Source organism: Notolepis coatsorum, assembly GCF_963971535.1.
Source record: "Notolepis coatsorum genome assembly, chromosome: 9".
Taxonomy (NCBI): Eukaryota; Metazoa; Chordata; class Actinopteri; order Aulopiformes; family Paralepididae; genus Notolepis; species Notolepis coatsorum.
Window position 1 is genome coordinate 38,064,642 of NC_140173.1, and position 17,363 is coordinate 38,082,004.

Consider the following 17,363-nt stretch of genomic DNA (forward strand, 5'->3'; position numbering starts at 1 on the left):
TCCTGTACCTGGAGTCTCTTTATTCCTCATTGAATCAGACGGAGTACCCGAACATTCCTCTACCCTCCAGGCCTTACACCCCCGAAGGGAACCCATTGTCTCCAGGCGGTACCAGTGTTGCCCTATCTAGTTGCTACTATACGACAGGTGGTGTCAACTTAGACCCATCGTAGGATTCCTGCTATTCTTAGTGACTCATGCTATTGACTGACTTTACGTATATTCTTCGCCATACAAGTGCGACCCTAATTTTCATTCTGTAACCTAATGTTGCCTAATAATAATAAATTACCCTCAAATACTATTTCTTTGCCAATGCCGTGTTCTTGTGGGTGTTCACCATCTATATTTGATGTACTGTCTGGCCAGTAATTAAAGTACATAACTAGCAGTGGTTTAATCTATCACAATATTTAATACAGTCAGGGTTTTGTAACCCCTCAGTTACATTAGCAATGAGTAGGAAATGCTAGCTAGCATGAACACGGTATGACTCACCGGAATCCTCTCTTTATCCTCTATATTTCATCTTCTGTCCAAGTAGTTTTCTGTTCAAGTATACCGTTTTCTGTCACTTTTCTAATATTCTCCAACTGCTCCAATATTCTGTCTCTCCGTTGATTGCTTATCAAATGCTTGCAGCCAGGAACAGTTTTCCACACGCTGCTCACAAGCAGGGCTGTACCACGTAAATCTCAGGGGAGCGTCAACAAATTACACTCTTCCAGGGAGCGTCAACAAATTACACTCTTCCAGGGAGCGTCACCCAATTCACAGTCCATAATGAATGTTTCAGCTAGACAAGAAAATAGCATGGGCTACACACGCCTGGTTATACTAAATCCAAATTTAACTCTGGCATTGGAACGCGTAGATTTGGCCCGATCCATATGTAGCATCCTGAATATTCGACTATTATTCAGAAGTGCTGACTTAACCTTTTATCTCCCCTTTGTGCACAAAGACATGTTAACCAGTTTCCCTTGATATTCTCCTGAACAATGACGCAAGTTTCTCCTTCTCTCACCGGCTGGAATATGGATTATAAACACTAACTGAATCATATTCAATTCACCCAGTTCTTCCTGTGGGACTAGTTGGCGGTGCCAGCAGGGGGCGGCGGTGGCAGGCGGAGCGCAGGAGGGAGGCGTCGAGGAGAAGCAAGTCACCTGAACGGAAGTGGAGAGGAACAGTCTCTTCGGCGTTGAACGTGAACCTGAGAGGACGTATCGTTGAGGAGCCCCGTCGTGGAGCACACGGGTGAATGTAATTGGACTCAAGTATATTTTGTGTTATGATAGAAATATAAGCGTTAGTAGCGTGTTGAACATCCGAACGGAACAACCCTAGTGATACAGAAGTAAGCGGTATATTGAAGTGGCTAATACTACTGGATCCCCTCCAGCGAGGTACCCACGGCAAGCGTCGCCTAAAGAGAGCTGGTGGTTAGAGGCACCGTGCGCTGGCTGCATGTTTGTTAGCAGGAGGGCCTTCTCAGAACCACAGAGTAGCTTCAGTTAAGGTAGCCTTCAGATTAGCACGCGCGCCAACCCAGCTCGCCTACCAGCAGCTTGTCAGCACCGGCAGCTCAGCAGACCAGCAGCAGGCTTTGGTTCGACGGAGCAGAGGATGCCGCCTCTCCAGCAGAGGTCGCCACAACACAGCACGCGCCTCCAACCTGCTACTGCCCCCCTGCCTACCACATCTTGCTGCTCTTGTGACGAGAGCGCGCGTCGGCTATCTTACTACCCACGGACGAGTGGTGGTGAGATTGAGGCCACCATCAATCACAGTGACGCTTTGAGTGCCAATATCCTATCGTACATTGCACAGTGTGTCGCGGCCTAAAGGGCGAAGAGAATTGTTGTTTGAACCGAACGCTAACAGCAGCGTGTTGGGGCAACCCCCAACATTAGAAGCCGGCTTTAGCTAGGACTTTTGTTTGGTAAAGTGGGCCCACCTTTTCATTTTATTTAAGTGTAATAATGTGCATGTTTATCCATATTAAATTCCCATTCAGTGAACCCTTTTATTCCTTCCCCTTGTCCTCCCTTCTCCCCCCATATTTGGGAGTACTAGAACAGTATATGTAAACCCTTAGGGAAGGTATTAGTACTGTGTCTAGCCCAGACTTAGTCTGTTTACAGCGAGAGCACTTGGTGCCTAGGGCGTAATCACATAAATATCAGACTGTAATTATTGTGTAACAATAACAATTGTGTAATAATAACAAAACTGAATGGGAGCACGGTGTGTGTGTATTTTACTGAGCCTAACCCTAACCCTTTTTGATGCGGGTAATATTATTATTATTTAACCCTTTCCCCTTCCAGTCATTAAGGTCTCTAGTGGTCATCGAGGGAGGGTACTGCTTGCGGGAGGAACAAATCTATTTATTCATCTATCAGTCACTAGGTGTGGGAGGGCTAACGGAGGTATTGGGTGAAGTGAGAGCGAGTTGGGGAGTACTGCTGACCGCCCCGGAGAGGCGAGGAAGACCAGAGTACCAAACCAGGTTGGTAAATCCCGGGCCCCATCCACTCCCACTGCCGGCCTCCAGTTTGACGCTCCAGGCCCAAAGACGAAGGTGCAGTCAGACAGAGCTCTACTGCGTCCCGCTACCCAGTGGCTGTGCACACCCGTTCCCACGAAGCAGGGATAATCCACCCTGCTACACATAGATGTGCAACATCGCTATAATAAGGTAATTTATAGACCTGCTATTCTATATTCTATAATAATATTTCAAATTGCATGAGTCCAGATGGCAGAATTCAGTACTGTATCTACAAAACCTTCTCTTTAATCATCTTCCATTTATTCATTTCCTTAGATTTTTTGTACACGTGATCTCAAGAAGGTACTGAACAGTGGCAGTTTTTCATGTCTGGTCATGTTTAGCATGGTGCAAAGGAAAATCATAATTCATATTCGCCTTTGTTTCATCACAATTTAAGCAAGCCTAGTAATATACACTGGGAATACATTCACTGAGGTCCATAGATGTCCCTAGATACCAATAACATGCAAATGGACCTTGTAGAAGTGGAGCAATATTCCATTTACTTAGGTATGTATTTTAGGCAGATTTTCAGAAAATAGGCTTAAGAGGTTGAGGTTTAACAACAGGTAATGCCATTCCAGGCGATCGATGGCTTTCTTCAAGTCTAAACGAAAGTATGGCACATGGGGGTTTGGCTAATAGAGGCTGCATCAATAGTATGTACAAGTCTACGAATATTATCTGACGTTAGGTGAGATTTTATAAACCCAGTTTGATCAGGGTCTATGAGCTGAGTCATAAAAGGCTCCAGGCGAAGGGCCAGCACCTTCACATATAATTTAACGTCCACACCCTCACTTGGGTCATTGCCCTTTTTAAGAAGTAATGTAATTGTGGCTGTATTAACACCTCTTGAAAAAGAGCCAATTCTTATGGATCATTGGATCATATCCAAAATCAGGTGGCCAAGTTGGGGCCAACATTTTAATAGAAATGATCTGGGAATCCAATATAAACCTGGTGAATTACTTTGTTCATGTAACGCAATGCTGCTTCCAATTCATCTAACTTTATAGGTTTCCCCAAGGACAGGACACCATTGGGCAACAATTTAGGGAGGCATATATTCTTAAAAAATAGGTCTGATCATGTGCAACTTCAAAACTATATATATTTGAATACAAAAAATTCTTACAATTATGCACTTTGCTACTAAGTAATATAATGTGACTATATTACTACCAATTATGCTAATATGTCTGTACTACTATGCACTAAGACTGTAGAATTTAATGTCGACACTGTTTGACAAACAATCTTACTAACCCTTAGCTGCCAGAGTTGTACCCTTCCTGCTGAATTGTTATACAGAACTTGAATAAAAGCGTCAGCTAAATTATTAAATGCAAATGTAAATGTAGAATTAATTAGCACCGGATGAACTACTGATTCTCCTTGAGGGGTTTTAATGGATGCAATGTTTCAAAGTAATGTGTGACGTGTAGGGTGTATAAGAAACAAGGAATTTGTCTCTTTTCTACTTGTGTTCCACTAGAGCAGCATGTCTTGAGTCACATTAGAATGCACGGCTTTGCTCACATCGCAATAGATCTCCTTCTAATTCCTGTGTTTTGGAGAATTATATGCAAATTTGATGTAAATGAGGTAGAGTTACAAATGATAAGACCTTTCACCACATCCATTAATATACAGGGATGGTAAATGTGATTAATTTGGCTAGATAAGATTTTAATTTACTAATAAAAGTATCCGTCTGTAATAAAGTAGTATTGAAGCACCAAAGGGCAATCATTTTTATTGATCGGACTTGTCCCTCAAAGACTTGAGACTTGACGTGGAGTTCAGAAATACTGTGTGTGTGTTGGTACCAGGAGAGAGAGAGAGAGAGAGAGAGAGAGAGAGAGAGAGAGAGAGAGAGAGAGAGAGAGAGAGAGAGAGAGAGAGAGAGAGAGAGAGAGAGAGAGAGAGAGAGAGAGAGAGAGAGAGAGAGAGAGAGAGAGAGAGAGAGAGAGAGAGAGCTCTTTCAATATACAAACCATTTGTATATAGGTGCAGCATGTCATGATCTATGACCCTGTTATGGGGTATCTGTTATTAAAATATCAATTAAATGCATGTGATCAGGGTTGTCCACTGAAGCCATAGTTATTAATGACTCTGACCAACAGGAGTGCAATTACAACGGGCTCACGCATGCACAAGAGTCATAGAGTGCATTTATTTTGCAGTGTATAGTAAACGCAAGCGCAAAATAGTGGTTACGAGTTTGTATTCTCCATTGGGTTGCACAGGTAGCAATTTGCTTCAGTGACCTGTTCATTACAGTGCAAATGTCGGGTCAGCTTGTCATTTATTTCTGTCAATGTGCTGGTTCTGTAGGATTGTCAACACCCTTAGACGCTCCTTCCTCCTGGGTGTCCACTGGAATGGACAACTTCATTGGATTTATTTATTATCAAAAAAATATGCGCATATGGGACGTTTTTCGGACTTTTTGCAACCGGCACTTTGGCGACCCCTAGTGGCTCGGGTGTGCATATTTTTTAATACAATATATATAGCGAATTGAAGGCTTATTTGTTGCCTGTCGATAGCGACAAAATCTGACAAAATCCTTTCAGCTCTTCTTGAGTTACATGCTGGTATTTGAGGCTTGTGCAAAGTACACGGTATTGCGCAAAATACCACTCCCGACTCAGGCTGCTGCATTAGTTCCGTCAATCTAGATCCGATCTCGAAGATTATTGTGGATCGTTGTAGCCAATGAGTGTGGCTTCCAATGATACCCCATGTGGGGATGTGTGAATCAGGGATCTAGTTGAACAACTAAATTCTTTAACAGGAAGCCAAATGAATTGAAGTCTATGAGAAAACTGAGTTTTTCTTTGTACACAGTTTACCAAAATCACTCCTAATCACTCATTTCTGAATTGATCTTTATACCATACCATCTTCTGGGGAAATACTACCTCTGGACTACTAACTACTACAGAAAAACTTGAGTAACAAGTTTTTTTTACAACTCAAGTTCAGACCTAGGTTACTCTATTACTTTAGCAGTAAAAGTTAATTTCTCTTCTGGAATCAGAAACTTATGAATGTCATCTTTCAGACGAGACCAGGCTCATGCATGTGCTATAAGTATAAAGTATGTTGTTTTGGTTTGCAAAAATAGTATGCAGTCCTCAAAAACGAAAACGAAAATGGCCAGGAGACTCATTGCAGGTTAACAGGTTAAAATCATACAATTAAATATTGTTTTTAATAAAAAAGTTTAATATTATTTTGTGTGTCATGTTTCCAAATAAGATTGTTCACAACGAAATGCTTTCTACCTTCAATTTGTTCATTAGATGACCTCCATGATCAATCTCGCTTTATAGTTCGCTTATGGTTGATTAAGAGCGGTCGTGCACAAGCATAGACGGTAAAAACAATTGGTATTTATCAACACGGAGTATGGTACGAACTGTGCACGCACGTTTGATAAATCCAGATTTTTCTGTGCGTAGAGACATTCTAAATTCTGTGCGGAACGAAAATAGAACACTTTCTTTTTTGATCCACTTTCTTTCTATTTTTCTCCCATCCCAATTCCACTGTGCCAATTCTCCCCTCCCCTGTCTTGAACGTTGCTCGCATATGCCCCCCACTCGCCGGTTTTAGTGAGGATAGAAGCCTTGCATCACGTGTCCCCTCCGATACACAAGGAGGCAGCCTGTCACATCTTTTCACCTGCCAGCGCGGACTCTCTTTTTTTTTTTATCCACTTTTTCTCCCATTTTTCTATATTTTCTCCCATCCCAATTTCGTATCATCCAATTCAACCCTCCCCTGTCACGAACGCTGTTTCTTGCCTCCCACAAGCCGGCTGCAATGTGGACTAAGTCATATATAGCACAAGTCCCCTCCTGTACTTGAGGTAACAGCAGTCGCATCTTTTCACCTGCGCAGCTTGAACGTTGCTCGCATATGCCCCCCACTCACCGGTTTTAGTGAGGATAGAAGCCTTGCATCACGTGTCCCCTCCGATACACAAGGAGGCAGCCTGTCACATCTTTTCACCTGCCAGCGTGGACTCTCTTTTTTTTTATCCACTTTTTCTCCCATTTTTCTATATTTTCTCCCATCCCAATTTCGTATCATCCAATTCAACCCTCCCCTGTCACGAACGCTGTTTCTTGCCTCCCACAAGCCGGCTGCAATGTGGACTAAGTCATACATAGCACAAGTCCCCTCCGGTACTTGAGGTAACAGCAGTCGCATCTTTCCACCTGCGCAGCTGCCCCCGACACTTCCTGATTCTACTGCGCAGGCGCACCAACCGACCTGTAGGAGTCGCTGTCCACAACGCCCGATCCCCACCCATCAGTTTCCCACCCCCTAATACGGCCAATGTGTATTAGTATGAACGACCAGCTAAACTGAAAGCAATGTGGAGCGCTGGGCTCGAACAGGCGAGCCCAGCGTCTCCAGCATTCGTGGCGAGCGCCTTGCCCACTACGCCATGTAGCCGCCCTTCACCTGCCAGCGCGGACTCTCATTGGCGAGGTGTAACGTGTGGGAGGCTCACACTACCCCGCCATTTCCTGTCTCTGCTGTGCAGGCGTCCCCAACCGACCTGTAGGAGTCGCTTTCCGGGTCTGCTATTTCCCCCCGGGCAAGACGAGCGGTTATACCGCTCGGATTAAGAAGAATCAAATACTCCGGATGCATGTTGTGGGGTGGATTATGTTGGCGACACGAATATTCTTTTTGGGGTACATCCTAGTCAAGGTAAGGGCTATAAGGGCTATTCCTCCCTGGAATCGGGCAGGGTACCCCCCAGCTTCAAGACAGCATCAGTCACGCCCATCCTGAAGAAGCCTGGTCTGGACCCAGATGACCTTGGGAATTACCGGCCGATCTCCAACCTTCCTTTCCTGAGCAAGATCCTGGAAAGAGCAGTGGCCGCCCAACTGCACCAACACCTGTCCAACCATGAGCTCTATGAACCCTTTCAATCTGGCTTCAGGAAACACCACAGCACCGAGACTGCCCTCACCAAGGTCACCAACAACCTCCTCATTGCCTCCGACTCCGGTCACATCAGCCTCCTCATCCTCCTGGATCTATCTGCAGCCTTTGACACAGTCTCCCATTCCATTCTCCTCAACCGCCTCTCTGACCACCTGGGTGTTACTGGGACCGCTCTCACCTGGGTCTAGTCCTACCTCACTGAACGAAAACAGTTCATCTCCATCTGCAACTCCACCTCCACTCCTGCCACAGTCAACCAAGGTGTGCCACAGGGTTCCGTTCTTGGTCCACTCCGCTTCACAATCTACATGCTCCCCCTTGGTGACATCATCCGGAAACATGGTCTCAATTTCCACTCCTACGCTGATGACACTCAGCTCTACATCAGCACCTCACCCTCCACTCCTCTCCCCCCACAGCACCTCGTCAACTGTCTCCTTGACATCAAGGCCTGGATGTCATCCAATTTCCTGAAGCTAAATAGCAAGAAAACTGAGCTCATGGTTGTGGCCAAGCAGTCACTGCTCCGGAAGGTTGGAGACCTCCTCCTTGAAGTGGACGGCTGCCTAATCCACCCTTCCCCAGAAGTTCGCAACCTGGGCGTCATACTGGACTCCACCCTCTCCTTTCATTCCCACATCAAAACAATAACCATATCAGCCTTTTTCCATCTCAGGAACATTTCCAGACTCCGGCCATCTCTCCCCGACTCCGTAGCAGAGACTCTCATCCACGCTTTCGTCACCTCCCGTCTTGACTACGCAAACTCTGTCCTCATAGGGCTACCCAGTAATGCCCTGAACAGGCTACAATATGTCCAAAATTCTGCTGCCAGGGTTCTCACCCGCACTAAGTCCTGGCACCACATCACCCCCACCCTCATCCACCTCCACTGGCTTCCAGTTAAGTCCTGCATCAATTTCAAGATCCTCCTCATCACCTACAAAGCCCTTCACTCCCTTGCACCCCGGTACCTAGCGGACCTCCTCCATCCCTACATCCTGCCCCGGAGGCTGCGGTCCTCTGACTCCGGTCTCCTCTCCATCCCCACCACCAACATGCGGACTGTTGATCCCAGAGCCTTCTCTGTGGCCGCACCCACCCTCTGGAACTCACTCCCTCCAAACATCCGTAGTGCTACATCCCTGCACTCTTTCAAATCCCAACTCAAAACCCACCTTTTCACCAAATTTGTAAATGACTCTGCCTGATTTCCCCTTTTTTCTTTCATTTTCTTTCTTTCCTTTTGATTAATATTTTGTTGTTACGTTGTTCCCTGTCCCCCTCCCTTAGCTGTTAAGCGCCTTGGGTCTCCTGAAAGGCGCTATATAAATTTAAGATATTATTATTATTATTCTTATATGATATCAATATTGCGTTGATCCAAGCATGTCTTCATTGCGATCCGAGCGTATGTGTGTAACGTTAGACCACAACGTATTCTGTTGGTGACGATCAAAGCATCAAAAAATGACCCCCCCCCCTTTCATGCATTCATGATGAAACATAATACCTATGATATAGATTTGATTTGAGGATAGTAGCTAGTCCAAGCAAGAAATGGCAAAGCTTTTAGTAGAATACACGCATATGGCTATTACTCAGCCTTTCGGGAATTACCCCAGACCACTCTATAACCATACTTATATTCACCACGGTATAACACAGGAACGTATGGATGGAAAAATTCATTATTTTTCACATATTGAACGATAGATATTTGCTATAATATAGAATATAATATAGCCCTGCAAACAAGGTGACAAAGTCCTATGTTTTAATGCTTGGCCTAGCTACCACAGGCCCAGACTAATCCCCGGCGCCCAATGTGTTAACACCACAGTATGTTATGTTTAAAATGTAGGCTATTCTTGTAGAGTCAATCACGTGAGGCACGCTACGCTCTCAGTGTAGCTGCAATCCTATGAACGATAGTTGCCTTGAGGCTCCAGGTATGATGCAGTTAGACACGCTCCAGATTGCAGTCCAAAAACCTTTTCAATTAAGATGAACTGACAATGATGTGTGGTCAAAAACGGTATGTTAGCTCTCTACCTGAGCTCTGACTACCTGAGGCCTACAGTGTAACGCTCCAAGATCGTCTCATGCCTGGGAGAGAGAATGTCCCAGGCAGAGAGTTGACAGCTGTGTCATACCGCCATCCAGCGGTCACCTGCAGACAATGCACTCAGCCCTGAACCTAATGGTCCAAATCAATAACGTTCTAATGTGGCAATTAGTGTCCTTATTACAAGTGTTGTCTGTTTAGGTTTGTTCTGTGTTAGTATTCTTATTCTGTGTTTGTATTTAGCCTGTGTGTGTTCTTTGATGGTTGTATTGTATTTTGTTTTGTATTAGTTCTAGTGTCTCTTCCCCCAGCTGTTGATTGTTTGTAATCATTGTAATTAGGTTGAGTATATTAGGTTGTCCTGTTCCCACTTCCTGTTGTGGCGTCATACCTCCGTGTTACCCGTTCGTTGTACCTTGCTGTCGTCTGCCTTGCCCTGCTGTTGTACTTGGAGTCAGTAAGTGATTTAGTATTCTGTTTTGTCATCTTTGTTTTCGTATCTCAGTCCGTGTTTGTAGTTAGCGCCAGCGCCGCTGTGCCCTTTTGTTTTGTATGATATATATTACCTGCCTTGCTCTTGCCTTGAGTTCTATATTAAAGAACACTGTTGAGAAGAGTAACCACCGTCTCCTTTGTACTTCTAACCGCATATTGGGTCCTTCTGTCATGCCGAATCGTAACATTATGACGCCACCATCACAAGACCCAGCGGAAAGATTAAGAGGGACGATGAAGGTTCTCTGCAAATTAATGGAGGGAGATCTGTCGAAATATTCCCCAGCTAAATGGGTATTTCTGTTTCAGACAATCCAGTCCACAGCAGACCAGTATCCGGACCAGGAGGCAGAGATGAGGGTGATGGCCGACCAGGCCGCAGTCCTCATGGAGAAGTATCGCGTTCAACCCTCTGATCTGCCTCCTGTTCGTGTTTCTACAGTTAGCCAGGCCCAACCGACTAGCATTCAACTCACTGTTAGCCTGGGTCCTGAGGCTGGCCGGGCTTCTAAAGCTAGCCTAGCCCCTACAGCTAGCTCAGGGTCCACGATCGGCCTAGCCCCCGCGGCTCGCAGGCCTTTGAGTTCTGGCAAGGCTCGGAGGGTGGGCGGGGCTAGTGCCGCTGGCAGAGCCTCTACGGCTGATCCGGTCATCGGTGCCGGCCTGGTTCCTATCGCCGTGGTCCCGGCTGTCACCGCTCCTCATCCGGCTTCCACGTCCTGTCCAGCCTCTACGCCTGGTACGGCTACTACACTGGGTCCAGGCTCCTCATCCCCGGAGCCTACGCCACGCCTCGCCACCGAGACCGGTCCGGTCTCCACGCCCTGCCCGGCCTCTACACCTGGTCCGGCTGCTGTGCCGGCTCCCGGCTCCCCGTCTGGTCCAGCTCTGCATCGTGGTCGGCGTCCTGGTCCTTGCCGTGGTCTTCGCCGTGGTCTTCGACGTGGTCTTCGACGTGGGCTGCGTTGGATCCTGCTCCGGGGGTCGTCGCCGCCACACCTCTGTTCCGGCTCTCCGGATCCGGTCCCCAGTCCGGCGGCTGGAGGGTCTCCCGTCCGGGATCCTGCTCCGGGGTCCTTACCCTCGGTTCCTGGCTCCAGGCTCCCGGATCCTGTTTCTCTCTCCACCCCCCCTCTCCGGGCCCCTGTTTCTCTCCCTGCCTCCCCTCTCTGTGCCTCTGTTCCCTTCCCCACCCCCCCTCGTCGGGCCTCTGTTCCCGGGTCCTGTCTCCCTCTCTGGTCCTCCGTCCCCACCCCCTCTCTCCGGGTCTCTGTTCCCGTCCCCGCTCCTACTCTCCGGGCCTCTGTTCCCGTCCCCGCCCCCCCTCTCCGGGCATCTGCGCCCATTTTCCACCCCCCTGGCTGCTATGCCCCTCCTGGGTTCTAGTTTTCCGGGTCTTCGCCCTGGTTTTTTTCCGGGGTCCCAGCCTCCTGCGTCGCCCGTGTCCGGACGATATTCTCGGGGGTCTGGAAGCCCCCCATTCGGGGGGAGATACTGTAACGCTCCAAGATCATCTCATGACTGGGAGAGAGAATGTCCCAGGCAGAGAGTTGACATCTGTGTCATACCGCCATCCAGCGGTCACCTGCAGACAAGTGTTGTCTGTTTAGGTTTGTTCTGTGTTAGTATTCTTATTCTGTGTTTGTATTTAGCCTGTGTGTGTTCTTTGATGGTTGTATTGTATTTTGTTTTGTATTAGTTCTAGTGTCTGTTCCCCCAGCTGTTGATCGTTTGTAATCATTGTAATTAGGTTGAGTATATTAGGTTGTCCTGTTCCCACTTCCTGTTGTGGCGTCATACCTCTGTGTTACCCGTTTGTTGTACCTTGCTGTCGTCTGCCTTGCCCTGCTGTTGTACTTAGAGTCAGTAAGTGATTTAGTATTCTGTTTTTGTCATCTTTGTTTTCGTATCTCAGTCCGTGTTTGTAGTTAGCGCCAGCGCCGCTGTGCCCTTTTGTTTTGTATGATATATATTACCTGCCTTGCTCTTGCCTTGAGTTCTATATTAAAGAACACCGTTGAGAAGATTAACCACCGTCTCCTTTGTACTTCTAACCGCATATTGGGTCCTTCTGTCATGCCGAATCGTAACACTACAGTACCTGCGATCTGACTACCTGAGTTCTGACTACCTGAGCTCTGACTACCTGAGCTCTGACTACCTGAGCTCTGACTACCTGAGGCCTACCTGAGCTCTGACTACCTGAGGCCTACCTGAGCTCTGACTACCTGAGCTCTGACTACCTGAGGCCTACCTGAGCTCTGACTACCTGAGGCCTACCTGAGCTCTGACTACCTGAGGCCTACCTGAGCTCTGACTACCTGAGGCCTACCTGAGCTCTGACTAACTGAGCTCTGACTACCTGAGCTCTGACTACCTGAGGCCTACCTGAGCTCTGACTACCTGAGCTCTGACTACCTGAGCTCTGACTACCTGAGCTCTGACTACCTAAGCTCTGACTACCTGCCATATTATACGAGGTACATGTAAAGGAGACACATGGGGAAAAAGGGAATATATCCAGGTAAGTCTCCATATTGGATATTAGTAAACACAAATAATAAACCTAAGGCACAACAAAGTTAATAAACTAAATATATAATGGGGCAATAAAGATCAACCAATACATTGTTGAAAAGTTGCCGCATTTTTTATCGTCACCCTACTTGACCTATTGCATGCTTCCAGTCTCGAGTTACAAGATGAAACATCCTACGAGCGTCATTTGACAAGCGATTCGGACAAGTGACCATGTCTGGTTTGGCCGGGTCCTGAACGGACCAGTCACCACTGATGGTGAAAATGATTGACCACCTTTATAGCCAATGAAATTCTGGAGCTAACACTATCCCATGCGAGGGCTGATTGCAATGAGAAATGGGTTGAAGAAGCCAGGGAAGTCCTTTGTTTTGACTAGAGCCTCGGAATCAATGGAAGCAGACAGCCATTTTGGATAATCATGCCGAATTAACACCGCTACACACATTAGAAAAACCTTTGTAAAACATACATTTTCCATGGGATTGTTATACAATTTGGACCTGTACTGTAGATAAAACTTCAGACTATGAAACTGTTATGTTTTCCAGCTCTCTTAAGCTGGAACTTAAAAACAGGTATATGGCAACAAGTAAACAAAAATGTGAGTACACAAAACCTTTACTTCAGTGTGTTCAAACCTCTGTGACTCTATTACATTAGCACACATAGTGATTATTCTTTGTTGTGGAAGAAAGATCAGAATGTTACCTTTCAAAAGAGACCAGACTCATGCATGTGCTATAAGTATAAAGTATAATAAATCGCAAATTACTTTGGGTGTTGTGCAAAACTAGCCCCATTTATGCCTGATGCATATGTGGTTAATAAATGTGGCCATCAATTAATTAGGCAATAATTGTCACTAATGCTTTCTCCAATCCTAATTATCTCTGTTATGCCAGATAACCATTACATCAATGTTAGAGTGGCAGGATTAAAGGAGAGGAGGAGAGCTGGGAATGATTCCAGTCCACACACACATTTTAGATGTCAACATAAATACAGAGTACAACACTTTCAGTGCCAGCAGGGGGTGCATGATTTAGTGCTTGAATGCCCATCATCCACTTCAATGTTAGCGTTAATAATGCCTAATCTATGTTTTAAATTATGTGTCTAATCTGCCCGTCGCTTATCAATGACTCATTTTCCAGTCAACATTGTCGAAGCGGATTGTTTTTTTATCGGTTAATTTCCGTTTTATAGCATTTTGAAAAGCCCTTGTTTTCAAGGAAAATAAAAAGATTCCATAATAAACGCCCTGTACTGGAATATTCTAGAATACACAAAAACGTTGTAATTTTTCGGCCTATTTATGAATCGTTTTCAAATAAACGCTAGATTATCGATAGTATATGTGTACGTATGCACGCTATATAGGCGATCTGAAAAATCGATTCTCTGATTTCCTCAAAGCCATCGCACACACACACACACACACACACACACACACACACACACACACACACACACACACACACACACACACACACACACACACACACACACACACACACACACACACACACACACACACACACACACACACACACACACACACACACACACACACACACATAGGGCCAACGCTGAGAGCTCAGCGAATACAACTCTGATTATCCCAAGACTTGTAAAATCGATTCCTATTTCCCGGATTTTTCTTTTCTCATCCATTTTCATTGAGTCCATTCCAAAAGGGTGCATTACCATCTGGGAGACTATAGGGGGCGCTTTTTTCACATCTGAGCTCCTGATGGGGCTGGTTTCCCAACGAGAGACTTGTTCATGAAATATGAATTCAGATCGCTAATAAAAAAATAACACGCTAATTGTCGTGGTGGGCATTCAGGGGGCGGGCTGATAACACGTGTTATGTCGTGGTGGGCACTGAAAGAGTTAAGGACATAAACACTAACAGTGCAATTAGCTCATTGGGAGTCATTCAATTATGTTTGTGACTGTGCCGCATTCATTGTACACATACGATATTGACACAGATAATGTATCAAAAACAGATACAATAGCATTTCCGTAAAACTATATCTACTCTATGGGTACAAAAAGCAACACTGTCTCCAAATAGAGCGGCTACCAATAATAGCAGATATAGAGCAATACCTTGCTAACTGTTTAGCCTTTCTGTTGGAGATGTGGGCCATCTGAAGGCCCCTAACCACCAGCTTGTGAACATGACCCAGGCTGCCAAAAAATACACTTGTAGCCCACACACACACGCACACACACAAATACACACACATCAATCACACACTTCTCAAGTCAACACACATGTACACACACAGCAATCACCCCGCAAGACACACACACTCCTCACCACACACTCCTCACACACACACACACACACAAACAAACAAACACGCACACACACGCACACACGCACGCACGCACGCAAGCGCACACACACACACACACACACACACACACACACACACACACACACACACACACACACACACACACACACACACACACACGTCAATCACACACTTCTCAACACACATGTACACACACAGCAATCACCCCGCAAGACACACACACTCCTCACCACACACTCCTCACCACACACTCCTCACACACACACACACTCACACACACACACATACACACACACACACACGCACGCACGCACGCACTCACGCACACACACACACACACACACACACACACACACACACACACACACACACACGCACGCACGCACGCACTCACGCACACACACACACACACACACACACACACACACACACACACACACACACACACACACACACACACACACACACACACACACACACACACACACACACACACACACACACACACACACACACACACACACACACACACACACACCAAAAGAGGGTTTATTCAGGTCAGTACTGAGACTGCAACCATCTGAGGCCAAGATGAACACAGTGCCAATCTTTTTTATTTAAAATGTTCAGCAATAATTTCTCTTTGGAAGCCTGGGAAAGTCTCCAGAGAATAGTGAATCATAGTTGTTGTCATCATCTTGTCTGAAATTGTTTGGAGGTCAGGGTCACACTTCCTTTTGTCATTGACTTTAATTGTTGTCTTAGTTGTGTCATGGTTGTCTTCAGTGTTTGCACGTTTTCTGGTTGGAAGCCTTGGAAAGTCTTCTTCACTGAATAGTGAAGGTATGTTCATGCATGCTCAGAAGAGATTTGATTTAGTTTTTTCAATTTTTTTCTATATGTTTTTTTTTTAAGATGACACAGAATGTAATGTAATGACAGTTAGAATGTCCTGTTATGTTGTCATGTACAACATGTTGTCTCTTTTCTTCCGCCATTACTGGAATTTGTTCAACATTTTTATACTGTTCTGTTATTATTGTTGTTGATGTTGTGTTGTTATTGTTGAACATTTTAAATAAAAATATTTGATCAACATTTATTTTATACTGTTTGTTCAGTGTTCAATACAGATGTTATTACATTTGGAGATTATAATATATTAAAATAAACATTTGTTTTGAAAATATGTGGTACTTTGGGAATGGGAAATGGACTGCACATATATAGCGTTTTCCTACCTGCACAAAGAGCTTTATAATTGCCTCTCTTTCACCAATTCACACATGCACTCACAGAGCAATGGCAGCCAGACTCATTGGGAGCAATTTGGGGTTCAGTGTCTTGCCCAAGGACACTTCGGCATGTGAACAGAAGGAGCTGGGATTCAAACCAATGACCAACCCATTGACCATATGATCATTAGTTGACCTGCTCTACCTCTGAGCCAGTATTTTGTGGTACATTGAGGTATACTTTGGGGAACTTTGAGGTTATTTGGGGTATTTCGTGATACTTTTGGTATTTTAGGGTATACTTTGGAGTACTTTGGGGTATTTCGGTGTACTTTGGGGTATCTTCTGGTACTTTGGGGTATTTTGGGGTATTTTGGGGTATTTTAGGGTACTTTGGGGTATACTTTGGGGTATTGTGGGGTACTTTGGGGTATTTTGGGGTATACTTTGGGGTATTTTAGGGTACTTTGGGGTATTTTGGGGTATACTTTGGGGTATTTTGGGGTACTTTGGGATATTTTGGGGTATACTTTGGGGTATTTTGGGGTACTTTGAGGTATTTTGGAGTACTTTAGGGTATTTTCTGGTACTTTGGGGTGATTAGTAGGACCCCTACAGATATGTACTGATACAGATAATCACAGACACACTGTATAGACTGAACCAGGTACAGACCAGATTGTCACAGTTTCTACCTGGCTACTCTCACAAATACCGATATGCCCTACTATGTTACTTGTTTATTGCACAATGTTGTTTTATTGGATTCTATTATATGTTGTTACTACTGTATTGCACATCGTTGCGGGCAAGACCACCCGCATTTCATGAATGTGGTCCCTCATTCTGGCAGCAGCATTTTGAACGCACTGGAGGGGGAGGATGGTTTTGTCTGGGAGACCAGAGTAGAGGGAATTGCAGTAGTCCAGTCATGAGAAAATGAGCATGATGATGACTTTATGAAGGTCGCTCGGGGAGAGGAAGGACTAGATTTTTTAAATGATGAGCAGTTGGAAGAAACAGGACTGTATTACTGATCTTACTTGCTTGTGGAAATTGAGATCTGAGTCAAATAAGACCCCAAGGTTTCAAGATACCTTGTTAAAGGGGCACTTCACCAAATACAATGCTGATTTATTTTGCACATA